Here is an 11,256-nt window from a genome sequence, read left to right as displayed (position 1 = left end):
AACTGTCCAACACCCAACACAGTAGCATGCTCTTCAGACTTCATTTTTTTGTATTGTCAAACAAATCCCTTTGGAATTGTATAGAATCTCTTAGCTTAGCCAGATATCCTGGGCAATCCCATGTGGCCATCCACTGAAGCCAAGAGAATTACTGCAGGGATGGATTTGGCAGTACAGCATTTTGAACTGAGTTCCCTTAAGCAAGAAATCAGCACAAATGTACAAATCTGGCTGTGTTTGAAGGTTCTGTTTTGCAGCCATCTGTGCAGGCTTTTATTGTTAAACAGAAGTAAACCAAATTCTGGACTAAATGATACTCATTTATATATGCGTTTAGGTAAAAAAACCAACACAGAATTAGGAAAGCTGAAAATAACTAGAAAAAGCTGGTTTAAATTATTAGAAAACCCAGAAAACATTATGTTTGAGTAAAACACTAAGCATCCAGCTTAAGACATGTTGACACTGCAAATTAACATCAGAATCCCAATATGATTTCTTAAGCTAAAAGATACAGTCAGCTGAAGGCAGTTTACTGTGTGTTGATTTTTCAGACAAAACATGAGAGCTGAAATGTTGCCTCCTTTGTAATGGTACATAAAATCTTGTATCATTTTTGTAGAAGAAGTAATGTACTTGATTACTGTTTGCCAAATCAATGAGTAATTACATGGTGAAATATATTGCTACAGAAACCCACTGAGGTCAAGAACTGAGTAAATTCTAAAAATGTACATGAATAACAAACTATGTGGAGCTGTGGTTGTTCACAACAATTCTGGAAGCCCTATTACATGTCATGCTTCAAATTTAAGAAAATCTCTTACTGTTACAGTTTAGAATACAATCTTTTTGGGGACAGACTGTCTCCTGTTACCAGCAGTGAGTACTTCTTTCAAGGACCTGATCTTGCCATAGCTGTTGAAAGATACTGACACAGTCTGATCTCAAGTCTGATCCAGAATAGTATTTATTATGTATCAACCTCTGAGCTTCCTGTGACATCCCTGCTGTTGGGGAGCTGAAGAAAGCAGGGTGGATGCCAATTTCAGTTACTTTTTTGCCATTTTGCTTTATCAGTAACATAAGGATGAGGTGCATAAATAATGACACCAGTTTGTAGATTTTTTTCTCATCATACCAACTCAACCGTGTTTTAATTTGTGCAGGCAGAGTTCTTTCTGCTTTCACTTCTGTTTGGGACCAGCTTCTGATCAATTTAAGCAGAGGAACACAGTCAGGGTTTAAACACTGAAGTGCTCTCAGATTCAGACAGGATCAATAATCCTGTTAATTAGAAACATTATTTTTGCTTTTTTAACACTCTTTAAATTTCAAGGAATGACACAAGTGGCTTACCTGAGCTGTGGAGCAATCACCACCGCAAAAGTAGTTCCAAGCAGTCACTAACCATCCAAACTGCAAAGTCTCCCTGTGTCTCTAGTATGCTCTGCCACAGAGCAATTACTCTGAAATAGCATGCGTAAACCAGGAGCAAGCTCCTCTGCATCTGAGGTTGTGTATGATCAGCAGCTAACACCAGCCAACTGATGGGCAGTGACTTGCTGCTGTCCAGGCCAGCAGCTCTTGCCTCTCCACCGTTGTTGCCCCCACTGTAGAAGCCTAGCCAGAGCCACCTTTTCCAAGACTCTGGGAGCAAGACAAGGTAGGAAATGTGACATGGATGGAGTGGAGGTGGATGAGGGAACAGAGCTGGCTTCTTTTCTGTGGAGATGAGGGAGGCAAGTTAAAATTTGGGGCTTCATTATGTGATGCATGGACACAGGTGCAGAAGTGGCCTAAGAGGGCAGGTGTGGAAGCACATTATCTTCCTGCACATCCATGCAGACCAGTCTGGGGACAGAAGTTTGATGCTACCAGTTGCACCAAAGGCTTGCCCCTATTCAATGGATTAAGCCTGGGAGCCCTTGCTCTGTATCAGTCTGTTTTGTTGTCATGGAATCTATGCTAGGATGGATAACAAACAAGTTATACTTTACAAGCAGGAAGTTAATCACATGCTGTGACCGATCAACACACCCCCACAATGGAAGAAGGCTGAGAGCCATAAACTCTTGCCATAAAACCTGTGACAGAATTAGGCAAACAATTAGAGCAACGGGGTACTATAGAAAAAACTCACCCATCATATAACAGCCCGGTATGGCCTTTTAAGAAACCAGACAGGATATGGCACATGACTATTGACTGTAGGGCTTTCAATAAAGCAACTGACCTTTTAACAGCCCCTGTTCCCAGCACAGTACATACGAACATGCTCTTCTGTGGGTGGGAGTGTTAGCTACAAAAGGTATGGTCTTTATGATTCCGATGCAAGAGCAAGCCAAACCACAGTTTGCATTTACTTGGGGTGGAAGACAATATACCTTTTATCACCTAACCCAAGCTTTCAAACATGGCCCCACCTTTGCCCATGCCATGTTAGCTAAACAGCTAGTGTCAATCATCCTCCCACCTGAATTAATAATTTTGCAATATACTGATGATACTCGAATTGGAGGACATGATGAGGAAATGCTTCACTGAAGTAAGAATGCTATCGTCCAGCATTTACGAGAATTCAATATTAGTGTTCCTGACTTGAAATGGCAAGGACCAAGTCAAGAAGTTACATTTTTAGGTATGTATTGATGGCTAGGAGGACAGAAAACTGTTCCAGAATCTGTATTAGCAGAGACACAAAGCATCCAAGCACCTTCTGATAAAAAGGAGTTACAAGCTTTATTAGGAACTTTTGGGCTTTGGAGGTCACGCATTCCTGGATTCAGTATTTTAGGGAGATCTCTACAGCTTGCTGAAGAAAAACGCAATATGGAATTGGGAACAAAATCATCATGAAACATTAAATGCTTTAAATGATGACATTTTACTAACCAACCTATGGGGCCCCTTAACCCTGCACACCCAAGTACACTTCATATAGGCATAGGTTATGAGGGATATCAATGGGGATTATGGCAACAAGATGTGCAAGGTAAAAAACTTAACTATTACATTTTGCTCTAAATAGTGGCAAGGCTCCCAACTACACTCCATTTGAGAAAGTGCTGTTAGCTGCATATGAGGGGCTGCTAACTACCGAGCCATTAATTCAAGAAAGGGAAATCAAGTTATGTGTGCCTATTCCTATTTTAAAACCAATTTTAACTGGTAAGCCATTACCCTTAATGGTAGTCCAGGAAACTGCTGTACAGCGATGGGCTTTGTATATACTTCATCAGGTGACAAGTGATGGGATGAATAAAGAAAACAAATGATCAGAGAGCGTAGAGCTAATTGGGATGCCTACTGAATACTCCCATCTGCCCTCCTCTCCAATAACTGATGTGTTGCCCTGGGAAGGCGAGACAAAAAAGTTTGGTTCACAGTGGCCAGCGAACTGGGTGACAAACAATCAGCAAGTAAATGGTAGAGATGTATGGGGAAAAACACACTGGAAAAAACACACTGGAAAAAGATTTATGATACAGACCAGTCTAAGTGCATATCCATAGGACATGTATCTGTCCACCAAAAAATAAAAACCCTGAGGCAACGTGGAATCAGATGGCTGATCATTTGGCTAAAATAAATGTATTGCAAAACTTGAGGCAGAAAGGCTAGTAAGTGGGTACAGGCGACAGGATGGCCTGTGACAAAAGCTCTGGCAATACATATTGTAGAGGCATGCCATTTTTTTCAAACAATGGTACAGTACTGTGATGGGTTGACCCTGGCTGGTTGCCAGGTGCCCACCAAAGCCGTTCTATCACTCCCCCTCCTCAACTGGACAGGGGAGAGAAAATATAACAAAGAGCTTGTGGGTCGAGATAAGGACAGGGAGAGATCACTCACCACTTACTGTCACGGGCAAGACAGACTCAACTTGGGGAAAATTAACTCACTTTATTACAAATCAACCAGAGTAGGGTAATGAGAAAGAAAACCAAATCTCAGAACACCTTCCCTCCACCCCTCCCTTCTTCCCGGGCACAACTTTACTCCCGGATTCTCTACCAACCCCCCCCAGTGGCACAGGGGGACGGGGAATGGGGTTTACGGTCAGTTCATCACACGTTGTTTTCTGCCGCTTCATCCTCCTCAGGGGGAGGACTCATCACACTCTTCCCTGCTCCAGCGTGGGGTCCCACCCACAGCAGACAGTCCTCCACGAACTTCTCCAACGTGGGCCCTTCCCACGGGCTGCAGTTCTTCACAAACTGCTCCAGCATGGGTCCTTTCCACGGTGTGCAGTCCTTCGGGAGCACACTGCTCCAGCGTGGGTCCCCCACGGGGTCACAAGTCCTGCCAGAAAACCTGCTCCGTGGGCTCCTCTCTCCACAGATCCGCAGGTCCTGCCAGGAGCCTGCTCCAGCGCGGGCTTCCCACGGGGTCACAGCCTCCTTCGGGCACCCACCTGCTCCGGCGTGGGGTCCTCCGCGGGCTACAGGTGGATATCTGCTCCACCGTGGACCTCCATGGGCTGCAGGGGGACAGCCTGCCTCACCATGGTCTTCACCACGGGCTGCAGGGGAATCTCTGCTCCGGCGCCTGGAGCATCTCCTCCGCCTCCTTCTTCACTGACCTTGGTGTCCCGCAGGGTTGTTTCTCTTACATGTTCTCACTCCTCTCTCCGGCTGCCATTTCTGTCTGTCCCAGCAACTTTTTTTTTTTCCTTCTTAAAAATGTTATCAGAGGCGTTACCACTATCACTGATTGGCTCAGCCTTGGCCGGTGGCGGGTCCGTCTTAGAGCCAGCTGGTATTGGCTCTCTCGAACACAGGGGAAGCTTCCAGCAACTTCTTAGAGAAGCCACCCCTGTAACCCCCCCCGCTACCAAAACCTTGCCACACAAAACCAATACAAGTACCTGTCAAAAGGACAACAGTTTGCCAATCTCAGTGAAGGTAAACTACTCTGAGAAACTTGTCAAGTAGATTATATTGGTCCTTTAAAGCGAACACCTGAAGGCTGGAAATACATCCTCACAGTAGAAACAGTGGTGTAGAGAATGTGCACCCACCCAAGCTGCAACTGGTCCAGAAATCATTGCTGGTTTAAACTGGTGGTTTGCTACTTTTCCCTTGCCCAGAGAAATACAATCTGATAATGGATGACATTTTAAAAATAAAGTTTTACAAAGGAAAAGGAGTATGGGATTCTGTAGACACTACAGGGAGTAAGTTAACAATAACTGGGGCTTAGATTATGTCCGAGACCTAGATGTCTTCTTTTGCAGGAAAATACTGGGTTACCTTATCACCATGGGAATACTGACAATGAGAATGTATGCCTGAGACATGTTAAATCACATACTAAACCTGTAAATAACCTGTTTCCCATATGCTCTCATCTTCACCATGGCAAGAGGGCTGGTAATTCATACGATGAATGTATTAAGCTCACTGTGCAACACCAATAATTGCTGAATGCTGGGCTAAGCCAAGGGGTGGAATGCAACCAACATACACCACCCTACAAGGATCAAGGCTCAGTGGAGATGAGCAAAAAAATAATTATCTTAAGGAAGACTGTAAAGAATGACCACCAATTATCCTAAAGCTGAACTTACCTCAACACAAAGGGGACTGGAGGGTAACCTTTGTTTTAGATATATGGCTGTATCAGTGGGTCATCATGCTGTATAAACAGCCTTCCCTGAGAAAACTAGTAGAGAACAATGTCTTCTTGAGCTAGGCAGACCAAAATGGCACGGGAGAAGCATGTACATGGCTCAGCCAAAAACAGAGTATAGAAACTGAGCAACCAACATGCATTTTGGAGAGAGCAATGGGCTTGAGCTGGCTTCAACTCATGTACTCTTTCCTGGTGACTGGGGATGCCCAGCATCGTGAGGGTGAGCATACAGAGATTCATAACAAGAATTATGTTTTTATTGTGATCGACCTGTATATTGCAACAGCTATTTTATCCTTGTGTTGTGATTTCAGTACATTGCTGTATCAATCTTCTAAATAAAAATCTCATGTAACAACGAATATACAAAATAAATAAATTTGATGTTAAACATAAAACTCTCATGTGGAGTATCTAAAAGAACCTGGTCAGAGAGTATTGGACTCTGACACATGTGAAAATATGATATCACAATCAAGCAAGATCAAATGGGGGAGAAAACCTTTCTTATAAGTGGGAAGTAACTGACAAGGTGAAGACTCCATTTGTTCTTACACAGAACCAATTATGCTAAGACTTTTATTGTGGTGGTAAGTAGTATTTCACATCATCAAATTCATTTCACAGTAATCTAAATGGCAGTTTGTGCTCAGTGTCTTTTCCCAGCAAGAGTATCAGGGTAGATGTGAACATCTGCAAATGACACTAAATGGAGAAAATATAATGTATTTTCTAGTACAGGTACAACTCAGTGAAATCAGACATTCTCCTAAGTGTTTAGATTCCAGGTGCTACCAGGTTTTCCAGCAACTGGTAAAACTCTCCAAAACTTCACTGAATGCTGGACAATTTGCTTAAGTGCTCCACTGCAGTATCTGATGGTATCACAGTCACAATCACTTAGATCAACCACTTTCCTAACTCACCTCAAACTTTTCAAAAGCAAAGTAATAAGGTCTTCCTGAGGAATCCTTTTCACCTAAAAATAAATTTGCACCAGTTAAAGAGAAAATAACATATAATAATATTTGATGTATTAATTATAACACTCTTGTGTTCTTGTGCATTTGTTCTTGGCTGACCCAAAAGTCACTTATCAAGTTTGTCTGACATCAGCTTTTATAAAAATAGAAAATAAAAACAAACAAACAAAGAGCATCATTTTAGCAACTTTAATAGCTTTGCCAAACTTTAATCACTTGCGCTGAAAATTTCCATGATGATTGTCTGCCTTGGCCTGTAGAAACTTCATTCAAAATTGTTCATAATAATACTCTAATAATAACAGCTACAGAAAAGCCCACATAGAAATTAATAATTTTGTCTTTAGAATAGGGCTTGACTAGCTTGCAGCAAATACAGCATAGTCACACTCCAAACAAAGAGGCTAAAGCAAAATTCTGAACAGCTATTCACTAAATAGCACCGTCTAACCTGAACGCTGAATCAGACAGTGGTCCCGAAGAAAAAAATAGCACAGGATGATGCTGTTCAAGGCTGTTGTATAATGTAAACAACCCACTTCAACTTTAACACTTCCCAGCTTTTCCATGCTTGAACGTGCAACTGTAATGCCTTTATTTGACTGTGTGTTTACATGTGTATACTTGCATGCATATATAAATGCAATAAATACACATATCAAATAGAAACAATGAGTCAAAATGGCACAAGTTTTAGAAGAAAGGACACATTACCTGAAAAAGAAAAAATTCAAACTATTCTCTGAATGTGAACATGTAGTTCCATATTCTGTTATTTGGTAGTACCATTCAGGCTCCATAAGATGGCAGACCTGCATATATTTAACAGATGTTAGTGTAATGACATTGCTGTAAATACATTGCTTTTAAAATGGTTGCTTTAAATGGATTGTGCATGTTTTTAGTCAGAATGTTTTGAATGTGATATATTTAGAACCGTAATGAACTCTGCTTACTACTCTGTATTACCTTTCCCATACTCACTGATGGCTTTGGACATGGCCTACGTAGAGCACCCGTAAAAAAAAAAAAAATGTAGCATTATCACTCAGAGCTGATCGATTTGGAATTACCTGAACTTGATCAATGTAGCTCTTTCTAATAAACATGTAAGTGGTATTTATTCCCATTGATTCATTCCAGCAACTTGTGCTCAAAGTAAGCTAATTCTTAGAATATAATTGCTGTTCTGAACACACTAAAGCTCTTGAGTTTACCTTTTAAACAGTCTGCTTTCCAGAAGACTATTTGGGGCAACAATGATTTACTTGTTAGCCCTGAAATTGGTATATTTATTTCTCATTGAATGATGATGTCACTTCTAAAAGCTTTTTTTAGGTTCTCTGACATGAATGTAGTTCTGTTATTTGTACAGTCATTATAATAAATTAATACAACAAATTGGCTTTATGACTAATATACAATGTTTAAGGTTGTTCTGGAGAATACTTTGCGATGCCTTTACCAGTGCTTTATAGCCATTTCCTTTCCATTTGTTAAGACCTCAAGATGGTTTAGACCTAAGATTTTCAAACATGAATTTTTTGAAAACGCTATCATACTTTAAATGACCAAGTAAGAAACAGAATGAGCTTGCAATCTCTTTTATGTTTCACTTTAGCAAACCCTCACTCATAAATGTTATAATTATAATTACACAGGCATATAATTTTCCCATAAAGGTTTCATTGCACTTGTTCCACTTGGCTAGGACTACAAGGAAAAGCGGCTAGATTGTTTTTAATATTTTGAAAGAATTCTTTGGAAAAAAGACAGTAAGAAGTGTTCATGCCAGCAGGAAAGCAGTTTGTACTCAGTAAGGCTGTGAAAAGGAAATCACAGTAATTTTAAAATAAAAAGTGTTCTACTTCCTAGCAAGCAAACAGAATAAAGGAAACAAATTACCATGGAATCTAACTCAAAATCCTTCCAATAGCACATCAGGAATGTTATCCTGAAAACTGTAGTTAGGAAGAAAACTTCAGTAGAGTCAAGAAATTGGGCCGTTATGTTCATATGCAAATTTGCAATTTTTTCATATGTAAACATGCTCTTTAATAATTGCTTAGCAGTGAAACCTTATTTAAAATACTGCTCCCTGACACATTCACAGACTTCTTGCTGACTCACTCTTCAAGAATGGGATTTTGAAAAAGAGCAATGAAAACACTCCAATAACAGAAATACTGAAGAATTTAGATAATATTATGAGTGTCTGTAACCTACTTCTATGTTTAGGCGGTTATTGTATCTAGCTTCGCAGATGTGCCAGGAAGTTTTCAGTGGTTTGAAACTCCCATTGTTTTTAAAGCGGTCCTGTAAGCCTCTTACTGGTGCAGAGAAGGCTTTGTTATTTGTTTGCTTCTGGTTTATCCATGCTCATTTCAACTAGAGACATATAAAAAACCCCACACAAGTGGTTATGGCATGTCTGCAGCTCCTTATGCAACAGGGCTGCAGGGGCCTTTGGCCAGGCCCAAGGGGCCCCCTAGACACCCAACAATGTCCCAAAGTCCCAGACGGAGGCAGGCCAACCTTGCCTGCCCCTCCACAGCTTCGCAGTTCAGGTCTGATTTTGCAGAAGCATCTCTTTGCGTTGAAAAGATTTTGCAGCATGTCAGCAAGATATTTAAGAAATCACTCATCGCTTTATCGCGCATATCCTCCTCCAACTGTCACTCAAACTGTCATTTCGAGCAGCGATCCAAGAAATGCTTCTCACACTCATAGTGGAAGGGCAGAATAGGCAAATTTGTACTGCCACATTTTGTACCTCTGGCACCCTGTGTTACGGAGAAGGAATGAGAAAAGAGGCTTTGCCTTTCTGATACAGAAACCCGGCTCTAAAAAGATAACTGACTGAGGAAAAGCTTCTTCCTGGCAGTTCTGGCTCACGAGCCAAGCGATTGCTATTGCTGCAAGCTGCAGCAGCATGAAGAGGCGGGAAATCTAGCGCTAGGGCTACTCATACTGCCAGGAACGGCCGAGAGCCCTGCGGACCTCGCAAGCCTCTGCGGGCGCGGCCAGGGCCAGGCTCCGGGCGGCCCCCGCCGCCGCCACACCCGCCACCGGCCGCGTCCGTCCCCACAGAAGCCCTCCAGTACACGCACTCCAGCATCTTCACTTGACGCATTGCAGGTACAACGCAACCAATCAGAGGGCTTGACTCTTACCAGCTAACCATTGCAGAGTCCCTTTAGCCAATCAGGCGTCCCCTGACAAAGTGCTGCCTCAGTACCGCTTCCGTCGCGGGCCGCCGTTCCAGGGCACGGTAACCTTCCGCGAGAGGATATAGGCCCTGCTGCCGGCGAAGGCGCAGGCGAGCAGCTGGCTGTCGGCGGCCGCCCGCCGAGGCAGGCAGGCAGGCAGGCAGGCAGGCAGGCAGGCAGGCTGACTGACTGACTGACTGACTGAGGTGCCCTGGCTGCCCTAGCGTTGCTCCCGACGCCTGAGCCGCTGCCTCTCCCTCGCTGGCGCTGCGGGACGCGGCAGGGAGCGGGGTGCTGCCGCCGGGCCAGCTGCGCGGCGGCCGCCTTCCCCCGGGCAGCTGAGGGCCGCCGACCCGGCTGAGCGCAGCGCAGAGCCCTCCCGCCCTGGTCCGCTGGCTGCGGGAAAGAGGCGGGGGGACCAAAGTTTCACTCGGGAGGCTACAGGAGGCTCTGGGAAAGTAAAGCGTTTTGCGTTGTGCCGCCCGGGCCCCTGCTGTTACAATGTGAATCGCCATCAGCAGTCCCTGGCGTGGAGACCGGGAGCCTGGAGAGTCACCAGAGCCGAGCCAAAGTCTCAATTCAGGCAAATTTTGAAGTGCCTCCAGAGGAGCTGCAGAGCTGTCTGTGCCAAGCCGGCAAATGACATTTGCTAGAGACACAGCTGAGAGCCCTGCAATGGCTTTCAGCTAATTGTGAATGTCAGCCATAGCACCTTTGAGAGTGACGACCAGTACCCCTAGTGCTGACCGCAGAACACACAGCACCAGGGAGAAATGCAAGCCCCCTAACAAGGGGCAGGTGATAAGGGATGCCTGGTGTCTTACCAGATTACTTACATCTCCTGTATCAAACAAGTCCCCAGCATATCGACAGTTATTCCTCCATAGCCGTCCTTTGGGATGCCTGGTAGAAAATCCACCCCCTTCCCCATACCCACAGACCAAGTAATAAATACACTTTACTTTGAAGTGCAGGTCTAGATGTAGCTGTGTCTTCAGGGCAACGCAATGCTGCAGTTGCTGGCCCGGGACAGCGGTGCGAGATCCCTTACCTTTCCGAACATCCAGCTGGAACAACCTGCACGAGGGCCCGGCAAGGGTGTCTAAAGAGGTTTGCTCTCTAAAGGACGCTCCCTGGCCCCACTGGAAGCTGAGGGATTGATGCGAGGATCTCAGGACAGCCAAAATTATAACTTTTTTTTGCAAGAATTAAGCTAGATGACTACTTGGTACCCATGGACCCATGACGGAACAGAGTTCATTTTTTTTTGCAGAAGCTTGTGGGCCAGCAGTACATCCCCAAGGAGAGAACAAGATGAGACAAACTAAAGAAAGAAGTGGGAGGAGGAGTAGGAAGGTACCTATGTTTAAGTGATTTAACCCCATAATAATAATAATAACAAAATAGTCTATTTTGAGTCTTTTGCT

At 43.7% G+C, this 11,256-nt stretch overlaps 1 long non-coding RNA gene across 1 annotated transcript; it reads right to left on the bottom strand.

Moving 5' to 3' along the window:
• Nucleotides 1-6,181: 6,181 nt before the first annotated feature.
• LOC115351721 lies at nucleotides 6,182-10,779 on the bottom strand. The gene is made up of 3 exons (XR_003926881.2): nucleotides 9,794-10,779; nucleotides 7,335-7,432; nucleotides 6,182-6,616 (listed from the first exon to the last, which is right to left on the bottom strand). It is a non-coding gene; the product is annotated as an uncharacterized LOC115351721 (long non-coding RNA).
• Between the last annotated feature and the right edge of the window lie 477 nt (nucleotides 10,780-11,256).

The sequence above is a fragment of the Aquila chrysaetos genome, chromosome 2 (genome assembly GCF_900496995.4).
Source record: "Aquila chrysaetos chrysaetos chromosome 2, bAquChr1.4, whole genome shotgun sequence".
Lineage (NCBI taxonomy): Eukaryota > Metazoa > Chordata > Aves > Accipitriformes > Accipitridae > Aquila > Aquila chrysaetos.
The sequence above is the reverse complement of the archived record's forward strand: the minus strand, read 5'-3'. Positions and strand labels throughout refer to the sequence as shown.